Source organism: Phyllostomus discolor, chromosome X (assembly GCF_004126475.2).
Source record: "Phyllostomus discolor isolate MPI-MPIP mPhyDis1 chromosome X, mPhyDis1.pri.v3, whole genome shotgun sequence".
NCBI lineage: Eukaryota > Metazoa > Chordata > Mammalia > Chiroptera > Phyllostomidae > Phyllostomus > Phyllostomus discolor.
Window position 1 is genome coordinate 30,893,926 of NC_050198.1, and position 18,524 is coordinate 30,912,449.

Genomic DNA, 18,524 nt, shown 5'->3' on the forward strand with positions numbered 1-18,524 from the left:
ACTGTATAAACATACCACATTTGGGTTGTTATCAGTTTTTGTTAATTATAAATAGAACTGCTATAAAAATTTACATGATAGTATACATAAATTTGCATCCCTAGAGTAAAAACCTGAGAGTGAGATTGCTAGAATTATATACTAGCATTTATGGTAAGACTAGTTAGCTGGAGTTTGAATGCTAGAATGGACAGAGTGGCAAAGACCCAAGTTGCTTGCATCCTACTTCTGCTTCTTACTTGCCATGCAACCCTGGTGAGTTTAACCTCTTTGGCCTCAGTTTCCTCATTTGTAGAATGAAGATAATAATACTAACCACTGGGATTGTTGTGTCAAGTTAATATATTAAGGATATATTATATCCTTAATATAATATATTAAGGATGAAATGCTGGGCAATCTGTAGAATACCAAATATACTATTATTATCTCATGTTTAACAGAACCCTTTTCTTGTCAGAAACATTTGCCCTTGATTAATTAAAATAAAGAAATTAAGTGATCCATAATATGGTGTGTTTGGTAGGCAAGCCTTCAAAGCATGCTATACATGGGGGAAATCTCTGTTGTCCTCAGGTGAAAAAGTTTAGGGACATAGATGTATGGGAGTCCTATATAACATCTAAAGGATGGATCAGGTTTCCAATTTTGATGGTTTTACTTGCCATCCCAATGTTAAAGAATCATGCTCACCAAAAGTTAATATATTGCTATCTTGTATAAACAAACTGCAAAAAGTAGCTCAGAATTAACTAACACTCATTGAGTGCTTGCTCCATACCAGGCAGCAGGCTTGGCACTCCTCAAATGTGGTAGCCCGAGTACCTTACCCCAAAGAAAGTAATTTGGATATCACTCAATATTATTTTTATACTTTTAAAAAGGTAACTGTTGAGGACACTTGATGAGGCATGATTTTTTGGAGCTCCCATGATGTGAACCATCTACAATTTCTCAGATCCTACAATATCTTACTTAAAACACATCTTTTTACAGGAAACTTTCCCTAGTATTGAGGAGAGAATTGCAAAAGTTTGGTATGACCATTCAAATCTCTCCCTAGAGTACTGTGTCATTAGAAAATGCAATGAAGGCCCCTTGCTTGCATAACTGCTGTATAGTATGGTCTACCTCAGTCTGAGCAATTATCAAGGGATGTGTTTTCCCCTGGAGAATGTCTCCTTATCCTATGAGGTATGCACAAAGGGCTAACTATTCACTTACTAGACAATGGATGAAACACAGTATGTGGAAAGAGGAACTTAAATGTCCGTTACTTCAATTGTTTTGTAATGTTTTCACGTGACACAATCCATCAACTGAGGACAATTCTTCACCTGGGATTCCAGGGGAAACTGGGTGGAACAAGAAGTCTTGAGCACACAATCTGGTATGTCATCTCTGAACTGTTTCCTTACTGTCTCATCTCCCCCCAGTACCACCAACATTCCAACACTCAGGTTTACCTGGAGCCTTTCCTCACAATTGGAACATCCTTCTTGTTCTGCTAATCCTACTGGAATCAATTCTTGCAAATCCTTGCAAATTCTAGCTCAGTAAGAGTCTCCTCTCCTCCCAAACCTCCACTCATTTGGATGCCATTCCCTACTCCATATGCCCTCGTTAAGTCCTGTCTTTTCCAGTCAACTTTGGCACCTACTGCTATACTTCCTCACTCTGTGACCTATTTTGTATACACATGGCCTGAAGGTTTACAACTAGACTGCCACTCCCTGATTAATAGGGAACTCTCAAATTGTTTACATCCTGTCTCCCACAAATACCTGAAAGAATTGCTGCCTGATGTTTAATTAACTACACATAAATTCTGATTTTGTGTTTAAAAATAACATGATATGTTCTAATGGCCAGATAAGTCCTATGGAAAGTCATAGTTTGGAAAAGAAATATGCATTTTGCATACTATCAAAAGAAAACTGATATTTTGCCATGCTGCTGCTGTGAAGTGTGGCTATGCAGTCTGCCTGAGCAGAACGTGGCATCACAGTGTAGATTACAGTCAAAGCTGCAGGCAGATTTTCCCTGGCTCCATCATGGTTTCTAGCATTCCCCCTTAGTCCTTGCCCATTTAAATGTTAAAGAGCACTAGGAATTTTTTCTTTTCAAATACAGACAAACTTTGACTATAAACAGTTGTATCCTACATGTCTCATGAAATTCCCATCTTATACAGGAGGGGTATGTGTGTGCATGTGCATGTGTGTGAGAGAGAGAGAGAGAGAGGGAGGGAGGAACCGAAATTGAGCTCTGTGTAGGATAACCAATTTAAATGCAGAATAAACATTTTTTGTACTTCTAAATAAACCTGTCTGTAAAAGCTCCAATTATGTCCTTTAGAAGAATCCATGTAGTCACTTGCCTTTAGGGAAACTATCTCTAGACTGCTATCTTGCAGTGATCTGTGTGCCACTACAGGTCAGGTCCAGCTCAACTTCATTTCAGACTGTTGTCCATAATGACACAGGCTCTAAAGGCCTCTTCTGTATACCATCTCCACTCCTGCCACTAGGCCACCAATGACCCTTATGCACTCACTATTCAGTAATTGGTATCTGTACTCCTGAGAGCCTAGCAGTTAATGTCCCCTACACCCAATCATAACCTTTCTCACCATTTTTACCTTTTACTTCTTAAATCTTCTTTTCTATCCACTCCACACAAGTGTGCATTTACTGCAGTTTAAATGTAATAAGCCATCCTGCTGCTCTGTCTGTACTTCCTCTGCCTGAAGTTCTCCACATTCCCCTGGGTTGTTGCATCCTGCACATTCACCAGGACTCACTCCTGAAAAGTTTTTTTTTTTTTTCACCTCAATGGTTCATTCCATCTGTGAAGGCCCACAGGTCTAAATAAGCTCAACACTCATTTTTTCCCAAATAGGATGGTGTGATAGAGTGCTTGATGGCCACAAAGTCCTTTCATCTCTGTACGTACAATATATCCCTTTAACAGTGTGACGTTGCAGCTCTTCCTGTCAAGAGGTAGAGTCTCTTTCTCTATTCCTTTAATTTGGGCTGTACTTATAACTTGCTTTGGCCAATAAAATGCATCATGAGTAATTCTGGGTGACTTCTGAACCTAGGTCTCAAGAAGTCTTGTAGCTTTCTTGTTCCCTGGGAACTCTGAAGCACCCATGGGAAGAAGCCCCAGCTAGCCTGCTGGAGGAAGAGAGATGATGTGGAGAGAGAGGCCAGTCAATAGCCAATCATCAGACATGTGAATGAGGCCATCTTAAAATATTCAGCCTCAGTCACATTCCCAGCTGACTTTGTAAACACATGAAGGACTGTAGGAAAGACTAGCAGAAGAACTGCTGAGCTCATTGTAGCTCAAATTGATGACCCACAGAATTATGAGCAAATAAAATGACTGCTACTTATAAATAAATATGTATTGGTTAATTGACATTTTAAAAGCAGTTATGCTTGGAACTGTTCCGTATCTTGTTTGTGGTGGTAATTATATTCATACACATCCATCAGAATTTGAATTGTACATTAAAAGGTAAATGTACTGTGTATACATTTTTAAATTAAGGTATGATTTGGGGCAATTTTGCTAAAATCCATTTATTTGATAAATGGCTAAAAGTATAGGTAGCATGTTACTGTAAGAAAAGAAATTTGACTCTTTAAAAACAAATTTGCACATAATTGGCATTCAGTAATGTTAATTTCCTTCCTCTGTAATCACCTGTTAAGGCTGCTGAAGAAAGCATTTATACTCTAGGACAGGGGTGTCAAACTCATTTTCACCCAGGGTCACATCAGCCTCACAGTTGCCTTCAAAGGGCTGAAATAATTTTAGGACTGTATAAATGTAACTACTCCTTAACTGTTAAGGAGTTGAAATTACATTCAGCCCTTTAAAGGCAACCATGAGGCTGATGTGGCCCCCAGTGAAAATGAGTTTGACACCCCTGCCCTAGGAGATGGCTGGATCTCAGATGACTTCTAAGATGCTATGATTGGTGTGAAAGATAAATGACTGTTTTAGAATGCTTGTGTAAAGTAAAATATATAAATGCTACCACGCTATTCTAAAGACTGGCCCCCTAGAACCTTCATTTTACTTCCAAGGACTTAGACTTAGGCATAAATAAGCCATTAACCCTCTTATTAATAGAAATTATTTAAAACTTTAATGCAAAAGGATGATCGAAGGTCCTTTCATTGTCATTGACTGGGAGGCCCACCCAAGGGTTATTTAGTTCCCTAGGGGAATGAGTCTTTGCTTGGCTCAGTATTTACTAATGATTAGGGTCCAGACTTATTTATTTGTTTGTTTATTTATATTGTTGACACTATTACAGCTGTCCCCATTTTCTCCCCCTTGCCCACTTCCACCCATTTCCTGCCCTCACCCTGCCCCCTGGCCATCACCACTTTGTTGTCTGTGTCTGTGAGTTATGCATGTATGTTCTTTGGCTACTTCCTTCACCTTGTTTCATCCCGTCACCCACTACTACCTCCCCTCTGACAACTGCTTGTTCCATGTATCTATGCCTCTGTTTCTGTTTTGTTCATTAGTTTATTTTGTTCATTAGATTCCACATATAAGCGAGATCATACACTATTTCTCTTTCTCTGGCTGGCTTATTTCACTTAGCATAATAATCTCCAGATCAATCCATGCCGTTGCAAAAGGTAAGGTTTCCTTCTTTTCTACCGCCACATAGTATGCCATTGTGTAAATATGGAAAAAAAAACAGATTTTTTATCCACTGATCTATTGATGGGCACATGGGCTATTTCCAGATCTTGGCTATTGTACATAACACTGCTATGAACATAGGGGTGCATATATTCTTTTGAACTGGTGTTTCAGGATCCTTAGACTATATTCCCAGAGTAGGGTCCAGACTTCTTGAAGTGACATGTTAAGTTACATGTCTTTGGTAAAGTTGTAAAAATTTCTGTTTGGTAGAAGAAGTAATTCCAGAGATTTAGATTAACTATCCTACAGGGTATTAACCACTTTTCTATCTAATTTAACTATCCTAGCATTTTTACTTTTAGTTCCTATATATACCGAATCTCTCAAATATTCTTTGAAGCAGCTTTACATCCTGCTGCTTCCCTCACTGATAAATTGGTCTTTGCCATTTGTTCTTTTGGTATTTGTGAGTCATGTTTTTATTTTGAAAATTGTATATTGATACCCCACACACCCTACAACATTGCCTGTGGATTATGCCCCATCCTACACAAAGTCCTTGAAATCCACTACTAATTTCTGGTTTTAATGTTGTATCAGCACCTTGAAATACCTTTGTGACCATACTGGTACTTGAAGAGGTCTTCACAGGAAAAAAAACTGGATACCTCTTCAGGTGGGTAAGTGCTCAAGAATCCTACAGAAAGACTTCCTAGAACTACTCTCACAAAATGAGAAATTGATGTTCCTTCTATCATGTTACTGTTCTTTCTATAAGAATAACATTAAAAACCTTTGTTTTAGGGGATCAAGAGCAGACAGACTCATACTGGGCCCTTCTTTTCTGTCAGACACTATTTCTATAATCCACTTTTGCTAGTAATGGCCATAAAATAACTATATTGGAGCAATAAAAATGGATAAACTACCAACTGCCTCAAAAATCTAATAGCTTTGACAAATATACTGCAGCTCATTGTAATACAGCCTCCTTTCCCCTAATATGTTTTATTTTAACACTTGCCTTTTTACATTAGTGAACAGCATAATCAAATCAACAAATTCAGCAAATGGGCAATGTGTTTCAGGCCCTAGGCATTGTTCAGCCCTAACCCCTTACCCAGTAGTACCCCAAGCAGGCTCCTTTGGAACTCAATATTTGTCCTTCATTTGCAGTTGTCCAGAATGAAAATGGAGAATAGAGTCCAAATGTGGGGTCACAGTCTGCCCTGTCAGCACTCAAAGAATTTAAAATGGAGTCAAGCAAGAGTGAATCTTTTTTACATCCCAAGAAATAGGAAGGACAGGTTAAAACTTGGTTCACTAACAACTGGTATTTATAAGTATTCTGAATCAGCTTGACAACTTTATTGAAAGAAGCATAAGACAAGTATCTTGCAATGAAAACTCAAACTCAGAAATAATCTAGGTATGGTGCCCATTCATAAAAAAAAAGTGCCAACTGCCCATGCAGTATAGGGGATCCTCTGCAGAGAAAGTCTGAACTAAAATTCTAAAACACCAGAGAGGAGCGAGTAGAGTGGGTTGAGGATATAGAACAGAAGTAGAGGGACATTTTTCAACCAACATTTTTCCTAGTAATTATTAAAACAAAATTCTTTAATATTTCACTATAAAGTGTTTTTGGAAAAATAATCAATTGGGCCAGCTTCTGCCCTGAGATGTAGGGAGCTGAAAGGAGCATTACTTCCACCTTTACAATTTTAATAATGCCAGGCTGACTTCACATTCATGACTTTAATAAAAAGTATTTTTTTCTTAAAAAAAACAAGTATTTTTTTAAATTTATTTATGTTTAGACAGAGGAGAGGAGAGGGAAACATCAATGTGTTGTTGCCTCTTGCACGCCCCCTACTGGGGACCTAGCCTGCAACCCAGGCATGCGCCCTGACTGGGAACTGAACCTGCAACCATTTGGTTCACAGGCCAGTGCTCAATCAGCTGAGCCACACCAGCTATGGGGGGAGGGGAAGAAAGTACTTTGCCTCAAGTATTTGTTGAGAGGCATATTTGTTTAAGTATTTTACTCATTCTTAAATTTGGTAGTTTTCTTACAATTGAGTTTTGAGTTTTAAAATGTATTCTGGATAAAAATCCTTCGTTGGTTATGTGATTTATCAATAAATATTTTCTCTGTGGCTTGGCTTTTTGTTCTCTTAACAGTCTCTTGTTTTTCTGTTTCATTCACCAAGCAAGATTTTAATTTTGGTGAAATCGAACATCATTTTTTAAAGGATTCATTTCTAAAAAGTCTTTTTATTAACTGTAGGTCATGAAGATTTTCTCCTATCTTCTAAAAGTTTCATAGTTACAGTTTTACATTTAGGTCTATGCCCATTTTGAGTTCATCTTTGTATATGATATGAGCTTTACATGCAGATCTTTTTCTTTTCCTTTTGCTTATGGATGTCTAATTGTTCCAGCACCATTTATCCAAAAGACTGTCCTTCCACTTTTACATTGTTTTTGCACCCTTGTCAAAAATCAGTTGCCTATGTTTATGTGGATCAATATATCTGGACTATCTTGTTCCATTGGTCTGTTTTCATCACTTCACCAATGCCACTGTCTTGATTATGGTAGCTTTATAATAAGCCATAAATTAGTGTGATTTCTCCAACTTTATTTTTCTTTTTAAAATTTGTTTTAGCTATTCTAGATCTTCTGCTGTTCTTTATAAATTTTAGAATCAGCTTGTCTATATTTACAAAACCTGGGATTTTTATTGGAATTAGATTAAATCTAATGATGAATTTCATCAATTTAGGGATAATTGACATCTGTAATATGCTGAACCTTCCACCACCATATGATTATAGTATAGCTCTCCAATTATTTAGATTTTCTTTGACTTCTTCCAGTGTTTTGTAGTTTTTAGCATATAGATCTGCACATTTTGATAGATTTACACCTAAGCATTTCATTTCTTTTGCATTATTATAAATGATACTGTTTTTAAAAATTCAGTTTCCAATGGTTTATTGCTACCATATAGAAATATGATTTGGGGGTGTTTTTTTTTAGATTTTATTTTTTAATTTTTAGGGAAAGGAGAAGGAAGAGAGAAAGAGAGAGAAACATCAATGTGTGGCTGCCCCTCACATGCCCCCCCACTGGGGACCTGGCCTGCAACCCAGGCTTGTGACCTGACTAGGAATTGAACCTACGACCTTTTGCTTCTTGGTCCAATGCCCAGTCCATTGAGCCACACCAACGAGGGCTGATTGGTTTTTATATTGACCTTATATCTTCCTCCCTTGCTAAGCTAACAGTAAACAGGGCTTTTATTTTAAAAAATTGATTCCCCAATATATTCTAATCAAATAATCATGTTGTTGAGAAGTAGGAAGAATTTAATTTCTTTCTTTCAATCTATATGCCTTTTTATGTCCCTTATTGCACAGGCTGAGACTTCTAGTGTTGTATGATGTTTAATGGGAGTGGTGAGAAAGGACACTTTTTTCTTGTTTCACCTTTGTCTTTCATCTCTAAGTTATTTTTATCAAATAAGTTCCCTTCTATTCCTAGTTTGTTGTTAAGAATTTCTGTCATGAAAACATGCTGAATTTTGGCAAATGCTTTTGTTGTCATCAGCTGATATGATCATGTTTTTTTTCTTTTTTAAACTTAATACGCTTGATTGATTTTGAACATCGAACCTGCCTTGCATTCCTGGGATAAACCTGACTTGGTTCTGAGATTTTATATATACTGTTAGATTTGCTAATATTTTGTTGGGAATGTTTGCTTCTGTATTCATGAGAGATATTGGTCTATAGTTTTCTTTTTGTACTGCATTTGTCTGAGTTTGGAATTGGGGCTTGGTAAAATGAATTGGGAAGGATTCACTCTTCTGTTTTCTGGAAGAAATCTTATGGGATTGGTGTCAAAGACTTTTTAGCTGTGAATTTCATTTCTTTGATAGATATGGCATTATTCAGGTTATTTTCCAATGAGTTTTGATAGTTTGTGGTTTTTGAGCAATATCTCCATTTTCTTTAAGGTGTCTGATTTATGTGTGTAGAGTTACTCATAGTTATCATCTTATTATCCTTTTGGTATCTGAGGAGTGTATAGTGATAATCCCCTTTCATTCCTGCCTGATATCAGTAATTTGAGCATTCTTTTTTTCCTTCTCAGTCATGCTAGAGGTTTATCAATTTTATTGATGTTTTCAAAGAACCAGTTTTGTTTTCATTGATTTTTTTCTTGTTTTTCTGTTTCTCTGTTGTTTTTCAGCTTCATTGATTTCTGCTCTATTTATTTCCTTTTTCTGTTTGCTTTGGATATATTTTGCTCTTCCGTTTTCAGGCCCCTAAAGCGGAGTGTAGATTATTTATTTGAGACATTGTTTCCCCAAAAGAGTATGTAATGCTGTAAATTTCCCTCTAAGCACTGCTTCAGGTGCAGCCCACAAGTCGAGTTGTGCTGTATTTATTTTTCATTAATTCAGAATATTTTCTAATTTCTATTAGAAGTTTGTCTTTGATTCATGGATTATTTAGATGTATGTTATCTAAAATCCAAGTGTTTGGAGCTTTTCCTCTTATCTCTCTGCTTTGATTTCTATTTTCATTCCTTTATGGTCAGGAAATATGTTCTTTATGATTTCGGTACTTTTATATTTGAGGTTTGTTTTTGATCCAGGATATGGTCTGTCTTGCTCCTCTCAGGTATAGCGTTCTATCTATGTCAGCTAATTCCACTAAGTTGATAATGGTGTTCAGTTCTTATATATTCTTGCTGATTTTCTGTCTAGTGTTGAAGCCTCCGACTATAATTGTGGATTTTTCTATGTCTAATTTTAGGTCTGACAGTATTTGCGTCACAGATTTTGAAGCATTGTTGTTAGGTATTTACACATTTAGAATTGTTAAGTCTTTGGGGTGAGCTAATAACCTTTTTAGCGTTGTGTCATGACCCCTATATCCCACTTTGTCCTTGTAATTTTCTTTGCTCTAAATTCTTTCTTTTAATCAGTGTATCTCATATTTGTTTTTATCCTTTCATTTTTTACCTCTATCTATATAATATTTGAAGTTATTTTCTTACAGACTGTAGTTGGGTCATGTTTTCAAAATCTGTTCTGATAGACCACTAGACTTAATATAATTATTGATGTGCTCAGTTTAGGCCTACCATTTTATTATTTCTTTCTGTTACTTCTGTTATTATTCCCTCTTTTATCCACTTTCCTGCCTTCTTTTGGGTTAGTTGAACTTTCTTTAATGATCCATTTTGATTCATCTACTGTGATTTATTTTTAGTTTGTCACTGCATATTTTTGTGGTTGCTGTAGCTACTATAATATACATGTTTAGCATTGCACAGTCTACTTAAAATCAATACTTTGCCACTTCAAGAGGAATGCAGAAACCTTTCCACCCTATAGATCCCTTTACCCTCCCCTCTTTTTGTTATAGTTGGCTTACATATTACATGTACACCTATTCTAAATCCCTACACACATCGTTATCATTTTTGTTGTTAGCTGCCAAATATAAAGAACTCAGGAGAACGCTAGTATATTATTTTTACCCAAATATTTAGCATTTATGTTGCTGTTCCTCCATTCTTAATGTTATAAATTTCCTTCTGCTATAATTTCCCAACAATCTGAAGAACTTCCTGTAGCAATTCTTTTAGAGCAGGTTGTTGGCTGTAAATTCTCATTCCCAAAGGATATTTTTGCCAGATACAGAATTATGTGTTGATAGTTTTTTTCCTTCACACTTCCAATATGTTGTTCCATTGCCTTCTGACCTCCTTGGTTTCCAATGAAAAATCCACTGTAATTTAAATTGTTGTGTCCCTGTAAGGTAATGTATTGTTTTTCTGTGGCTGCTTTCAAGATATTTTTCTTTGTCATGATGTTCAACACTTTGATTTGGATATGTGTGGACATGGATTTCTTTGGGTTTATCCTGTTTGGGGTTTTTCTTTGCTCAAGCTATGCAAAGTATCATAAGTAGGCTTTAGATTTCAGAATAGACTGATAGAATAATGACAAAAGACTTTTGAAAGTGTCTTTGCTTCATGGCGACCTGCACACAGTAGAAATAGAAATGTTTGCCATATATCCCAGGCAGAATTTAACGGTAGTAAAATTATAGTTGTAACTCCTGCTCCCTTTCAGTGATGTGGAAGATTACTGCAAATGGACTAGAATGGAGGAAATTGAACCCCAGAGAGAATGAGTGTTTTGCAGTTTCATACACCTATTAAGTTGCAGGTCTGTAAGTTAGTTTTCAAGTTCTGTTTCCACTATAATGTGTTGCTGTGCACTTACAGAATTTGCCCCTCCCCCAAGCTAAAACATTAACATAAGTTTATGGTAAGATGCTGATTTGAAATTTCTACTTTTTTATCAGGAAAAGTCTGAAATTTTCATTCTTTCAGGGAGGCATCAATTCTTGGTTTGAGCAAGAATTGGTATACCACCTGTTTTTGTACAGCCCACAAGCTAAGAATGGATTTTTTTGGTTTTTAAATGGTTGAAAAAATCAAAAGAAGAATAATATATTTCATGACATGTGAAAATTATATGAAATTCAAATTTAAGTGTTCATAAGTGAAATTTTATTGGAACACAACCATGTCCATTTGTTTACATATTATCTATGTTTTCTTTTATGCTGCCATGACAGAGTTGAATAGTTAACACAGACACTGGCATGCAAAGCAAAACATTTAGTGTCTGGCCCTTTACAGAAAAAGTTTGCTAACTCCTTTAGAATAACATTCAGTGAATTGAGTTAGAATGTCAGTGATCTGAACTGTGTAAAAAGGGTAGCTAGAATTCAAACTTTACAGTACTAGTCTATTAACATGTTTAAATATTTTCAATTCTGCAGCAATATTCCACATTATCTCTACTTCTAAAATTATCCCTTCAGGAAATCTTGCTATTTGTGACAACATGGATGAACCTGGAAGGTATTATGCTAGGTTAAATAAGCCAAACAGAGAAAGACAAATAAATACTGCATGGTATCACTAATATGTTGAATCTTAAAAAAAAAAGGCAAACTCATAGAAACAGTGTAGAATGCTGGTTATCAGGGACTAGGAATGAGGAAATAGGGAGAGGTTGGTAAAAGAGTATGAACTTTTAATTATTAGATGAATAAGTTTTGGGGATATAACCATAGTGACTATAGTTAGCAATACTGTATTGTATACTTAAAAGTTGCTAAGAGAAGACATCTTAAATGTTCTCACCACACGAAGAAAAAGGATGTCAGGTGACGGATGTGTTAATTCAGTGGTGGGAATCCTTTCATAATGTATATATATATCAAATCTTTACATTGTATACTTTAAATATATTACATTTTTATTTGTCAGTTATACCTCAATAAAGCTGATGAAAAATTAAATGAATAAATAAAGGGCAATAAATAAATAAAATTTGCCCTTTGGTTCAGGAGAAATTGAATGGATAAAAAGTCAGAACTGTTACCTAGTTATTTGATAAAGATTGTCAATAGGAGGTACTTGACACCCAAGTGTGAGGGGCTTAGTGAACTTTACCTGGCTAGAAGGGATAAAGGCCCTTATTTAAATTTTGTTTTCCTGCTTCTGAGTTGGCTTTTTACAGGTCTAATTACCTAATTGACTTTCTATCAATAGGCTTCTATTGTGAGGCTGTTTCTCTGTGACTAGTGAGAGGAAATAGCTGGTCATTTTTAAATAAGGAAAGCCTAACTCTTCCAGGAACTGAGCCTGCCATTGCCCTCATCCCTATCCATGTAGTGGGCCTTTCATCAGGTCTTAGGAACCTTCCTTGCCTGTTGGCATCAGAAATCCTCCATCTCAAGGACCAAATGAGCCACATCTGTACTATTTATGCATTTAAGGATGTCTTCAGCCCTCAGTTAATTTCTCCTACTCATTGAAATTTAAGCTTCTTAAGTGGGTTGCCAATCAGAGTTTCTAGAAACAGCCAATTTTAAATGCACAATATACATTAATCTTTAGGGTAAAAAATTACTCTCTTGCTTTGGAAACTCCCTTATGGGTCAGGAAGACAAATCTCTTTGTACTATGCATACATATGCATATTCTGTATATGTGTGATTATATATATATATATTACCATCATGAAATATAGCTGTCCTAAATGCTCTGGGCCATACCATCCTGGATTAGAAACCAGGGTCTTGATGATAACAGTCACTCATAGACTTCTGCTAGTTCTATTATGGTTCCACGGTAGTCTTCAAACATACCCACTTTACCTAGGAAGTATCTGCTATGTTTTCCGGAATAGGTACTTGAGAGCTCTAAGTGTCATCTTCCTCCTCTCCTCTTTCCTCTTAGCACCTTTGGTGACCTTGGAAACAGGGTCCTTGCTAGGCTGTTAGTGCTTTTAGCCCTTGGAGGCTTCTCTTCTGTGTTTGCAAAGCTCCCAATGCTGCTAATACCACTGACATGCCTCATTCTACCCATGGGGGTGACCCTCTCAACCCATTCCCAGTTAAGGGTGCTGGCATCTGTGTTAAGTCTCTTGACTCTCTTGGGGTCAAGTCTCTTGACCCTTCTGCTGTAGCTGGAGCTCCTGAGGCTGTGGGGGTTGCATGCTAGCTTGCTTAGGTTTCTGTGGAAAGCTCTTCTCTTACTGGGATTCTGAACCAAGACCCTGAAAGCTGAGCCTTTAGGTAAACCTGCGTAACACACTTCACAGCATTTTTTGGATCATATGTTGGAGTATTGACCCTAGATCCAGTTGATCAGTTACTATCTTCTCTTGGGACCCCCTTCTTTACTAGGATATTCCTAGAAACATAGGTTACTCCTGAGAGGTGAGAAAATCACCTGCTCAAGTGGGTCCCCTCTGTAGGTTTAATGTGTTTGTACAGTCAGTCACCATGTAATGTCCTTTTGACTAACAATGGACTACATATAGGACAGTGGTTCCATAAGATTATAATGAAGCTGAAAATTTCCTATCACCTAGTAACATCATAGCCATCTTAATGTAGTAGTGCAGTGCATTACTCACATGCCTATGGTGACGCTGGTGTAAACAGACTTGCACTGCCAGTCATACAAAAGTATACCACATACAGTAATGTACAATACATAATACTTAATAATGATAAAATATGACTGTTACTGGTTTATATACTTACTATACTGTTTTCTATCATTATTTTAGAGTGTACTTTTTCTGCTTATAAAAAAGTTTGCTGTAAAACAGTATGCTGTGTTATACTAGCAGCAGCCTCATACATTTTTGTGTACTACTGTGTCTCTTGATCACATCATTTTCTCTTGTGATTGATTTAATCTTGCGTTTCATACAGTAACATGTTGTACAGGCTTGTAGCCTGGGAGTAATAGGCTATACCATATAGCCTAGGTAGTAGGCTATATAATCTAGGTTTTTGAGGCTATATAATCAAGGTTTGTGTAAGTACACTCTATGATATTCAAACAACCATGGATCATATTATGGCACATTTCTCAGAACACAGCCCAGTCATTAAGGGCACATGTTTATATTGCTAATATATGCCCTAACGTGCATATATTCCTGTTCCTCTGTCTACTTGATGAGATTTTAAAGCTGGTCAGCTGCTATAGGAAGCCCAGAGCTTAATTTCTGCCTTTACTAGGCCACGTGCATTTCCTCTGCAATGTAGTCATTAATTTGGTCTTCTCTCTGCCCAAATATTCTGTCATGTACCACCTGTGCCTACTTTAGGCCTAAGTAGTTGACTTACCTGTCCAGTGTTGCTACTTCATAGAAGTTGACCTTTATTCTTCCCAAACCCTTATCTACTTTTTAAAAATTGGTTTTAGAGAGAGGGAGAAACATCAGTTTGTTGTTCCACTGATTTATGCATTCATTGGTTGCTTCTTGTATGTGCCCTGACTGGGCATCAACCATAACCTTGGTATATTGGGATGACACTAACCAACTGAACTACCTGGCCAGGGCCAAACCTTTATCTGCTTTTGTATCCTATTCCAAATATTGTTATATTCCTTCTTGTTGTTTTTTGAGGTAGGTAGGAGCTTAGATTATGGACTCAAGAATTTCTTATGTAAGTATTTAGAGCTATAAAATCACCCTGGCTGGTGTGGCTCACTGGATTAAGCACCAGCTTGCAAACCAAAGGGTCGCCACTTCGATTTTCAGTCAGTGCAGGTACCTAGGTTGCAGACCAGGTCCCCAGCGGGGGGCATGAAAGGCAACCGCACATTGATGTTTTTCTCCTTCTTTCTCCCTCCCTTCCCCCTGTCTAAAAATAAATTAATTAATTAATTCTTTTAGAAAAGTTGTTCACAGCACTGCTTTAACCTGTCATCCATAAATTTTGATATGTTGTATGTATTTTCATTTTCATTCAGTTCAATGTTGTTTTTTAATTTCCCTTGAGACATCTTCTTTGACCCATGGCTTATTTAAAAGTATGTTATTTAGTTTCCAAATGTTGGGAAATTTTCCTTATTTTTCTGCTATTGACTTCTGCTTTGTTTCCATTGTGATCAGAGAATGCATATTCTGTATGATTTCAATCATTTTAAATTTGTTTAAGCTTGTTTTATGGCTGGTGTATCCTGGTATATTTTCAGTGGATGCTTGAAAAGAATGTAGTCTGCTCTTGTTAGATGCAGTGTTCTACAAGTGTTGACTAAGTCTTATCCATTGATTATATTGAGTTTTTTATATCTTTGCTGATTTTCTCTCTGTTGGCTCTATCAGTTGCTGAGAGAAGAAGGTTGAAGTCTCCAATTGCGGATTTTGTCTATTTCTCCTTTTAGTTCAGTCAGTTTTTGCTTCACATATTTTGCCGCACTGGTTTGTTGTGGGGGACGTATTTGTTTTTGGTGTCTACACATTTACTATTGCTATATCTTGGTATACTGACCCTTCTATCATTATTTAATGTTTATTTCTATCCATGGTAATTTTCTTTTTATTGATACTAATATAACCATGCCTGCTTTCTCTTTTTAAAATGTTTGTTTATGTTTAGAGATGGGAAAGGGAGGGAGAAAGAGATGGAGAGAAACATTGATGTGAGAGAGAAAACATCAATTGGTTGCCTCTCATACTTGCCCCGAACCTGCAACCTAGGCATGTGCTCTGACCAGAAATCGAACTAATGACCTTTTGCTTGTGAATGATGCCCAACCAACTGAGCCACACTGGTCAGGGTTACTCCTGTCTTGTTTTAAGTAATGTTTGTACCATACTTCTTTCTCCATTATGTTTTACTTTCAAACTACTTACATCTTTATATTTGAAGTGAGTTGTGGTAAACAGTATAGATGGATCATATTTTTTAACCCATTTTGCCAATCTGTCTTTTAATTGGTTCATTTAGATATTTACATTTTCTGGTCCTTCAAATATCAATAAAATATCTTTCCATACAATATATTTTCTAGATTTGTGTCAGGCTTCTTAATCAGTGACTCTTTAAATACATGATATAATGGAAAGCATCTAGATAAAAAATCAAATGCTCTCGTGCCTAGGCCTTCTTTTCTCTTTTAGCAGTTCTGTATCATTGGGCAAATGATACCACTTAGTTCCATTAAAAAAGGCTCACTGAGCTCTTTTTGGACACCAAGTACTGGACTAGGTACCAGAGACATCAAGATAGAACATGACCACTCATTGCCTTCCAGGAATTTAGAATACATTTGGGGGCATGTACAAGTAATCAAATAATTACAGGGGGTACATATTATGGTAGAGGTTAGTAGGGGCATTTTACCTAGCTTGGGAGTGGGAGGGAAGTTTAAGTAAGGCTTCCAACAGGAGGTGATGGTTTAGCATAATTGAAAAAAATTAAATTTTTAGCCCTGGCTAGCACAGTTCAGTGGATTGAGCGCAGACTGTGAACTCAAGGGTCACAGGTTTGATTCCCAGTCTGGGCACATGCCTAGGTTGCAGGCCAGGTCCCCAGTGGGGGCCACTTGAGAGGCAACCACACATTGATGTTTCTCTCTGTTTCTCTCTCCCTTCCCCTCTCTAAAAAAATAAATAAATAAAATCTCTTAAAAAAGAAAATGAATAAATTTTCAGTAGAGGTCATAAAGATTAGAAAGGAAAAAAAAAAAAAACAACAAGAGATGGCTGAGCAGAATTTTACATGACCATTAGAGGTTAACCAGGTTAAAGAGAACACAGAAAGAAAATTTTTGAACACTTCTAAATTTTTGTTTCCTTGTGTGAAAAAGAGATTGGCAGTCCAATCAAGAAAAATATCCAGCCTCCCCCCCAGAAACATATGATTAATATTGTACAATCTAGATATTTTCAGGCCTTGGTATCTTATGGGTATGTTTATACCCATATTTCATGGTTCCACATTTCACTGGCTCCTGCTGGACTTTCAGCTTCCAGTAAAGTATTCGTGGTTAGGTCTATAAGTCGTCATGGGGTATCTCAAATGTTTTTATAAGTCAATGTCAATTATAGTCACCCTTCTCCTATGCAAATTATTTATACAATAGATGCTTAGGATAGGCAGTAGGGAAGGGGATAGGCTTCAGGAGACTGTTAAATTTATACTTGATTTTTGTCACATTTGTAATTCCTGTATTTACACTAATGGTGTCTTTTGCCTAAGTTTTATAGTATTTGTTTCCATCTTCCTCAAACCATGTTTGTATTCAATAATAAGGGTTATATAATTTTATAAAGTTTTTTAACCAACTTAATCATTCTTATTAACTTCTCATTTATTTTTTATTGTATTACTTTTTTCATTACCGTTTTGTCCTGTTATACCCCCCTCGCCCCCCACAATCACCACGTTGTTGTCCATGTCCATGAGTCCTTTTTCCTTTTTGCTTAATCCTTCTACCCCCTACCCTCCCCCTCTTAGCTGACATCCTGCCCTCTATGAGTCTGTCTCTATTTTGCTTGTTAGTTAAGTTTGTTCATTAGACTGCACATGTGAGTGAAATCATATGATATTTATATGTCACTTAGTATAATGTTCTCCAGGTCCATCCATACTGTCGCAAAGGTTAAAACTTTCTTTTTTTTTTTTTTTGCGGCCAAGTAGTATTCCATTATGTAAATGTCCCATAGTTGTTTTATCCACTCATCTACTGATGGACACATGGGCCACTTCCATATCTTGGTAATTGCAAATAACACTGCACTGAACATGGGGTCCTTATATTCTTTTGAATTAGTGTTTTGGGTTCCTTCAGATATATTCACAGAAGTGGGATCACTGGGTCACAAGGCAGATCTGTGTTTAATTTTTTGAGGTAATTATATTGCTTTCCACAGTGGCTGCAAAAATCTGTATTTTCACCAACAATGCAAAAGGGTTCCCCTTTCTCCACATACTCACAAGCACTTGTTTTTTGATTTCTTCATGACAGCTATTCTGTCAAGTGTGAGATAACTTATTGTGGTTTAATTTGCACTTCTCTGATGATTAGTTATGTTGAGCAACTTTTCATATATCTATTGTCCATCTGTATGTCCAGTTTAGAGAAGTATCCAAGTCTTTTGCCTGTATTTAATTGGGTTGTTTGTTTTTTTTTGGTTTTGAGTTCTGTAAGTTCTATATCAATTTTGGATATTAATCCCTTATTAGATGTATCAGCGAATATGTTCTGCCACTCTGCAGGCCATCTTTTTATTTTGTTGATGTTTTCCTTTGCTGTGCAAAAGATTTTAGTTCGATGATGTCCCATTTGTTTATTGTTTCTCTTGTTTCCCTTGCCTTGGGAGATAATATCTGATAAAATATTGCTATGACCAATGTCCGAGATTTTGCTGCCTATGTTTTCTTCTAGGATTTTTATGATTTCAGGTCTAACATGTAAGAAGTCATTGATCC

The 18,524-nt window shown here is 36.6% G+C and overlaps 1 protein-coding gene across 6 annotated transcripts in view; it reads left to right on the forward strand.

Annotated features, from left to right (window-relative positions):
• Window positions 1–18,524, forward strand: part of JADE3 (jade family PHD finger 3) — a 142,063-nt gene that overhangs the window by 19,019 nt on the left and 104,520 nt on the right. The window lies entirely within an intron of this gene.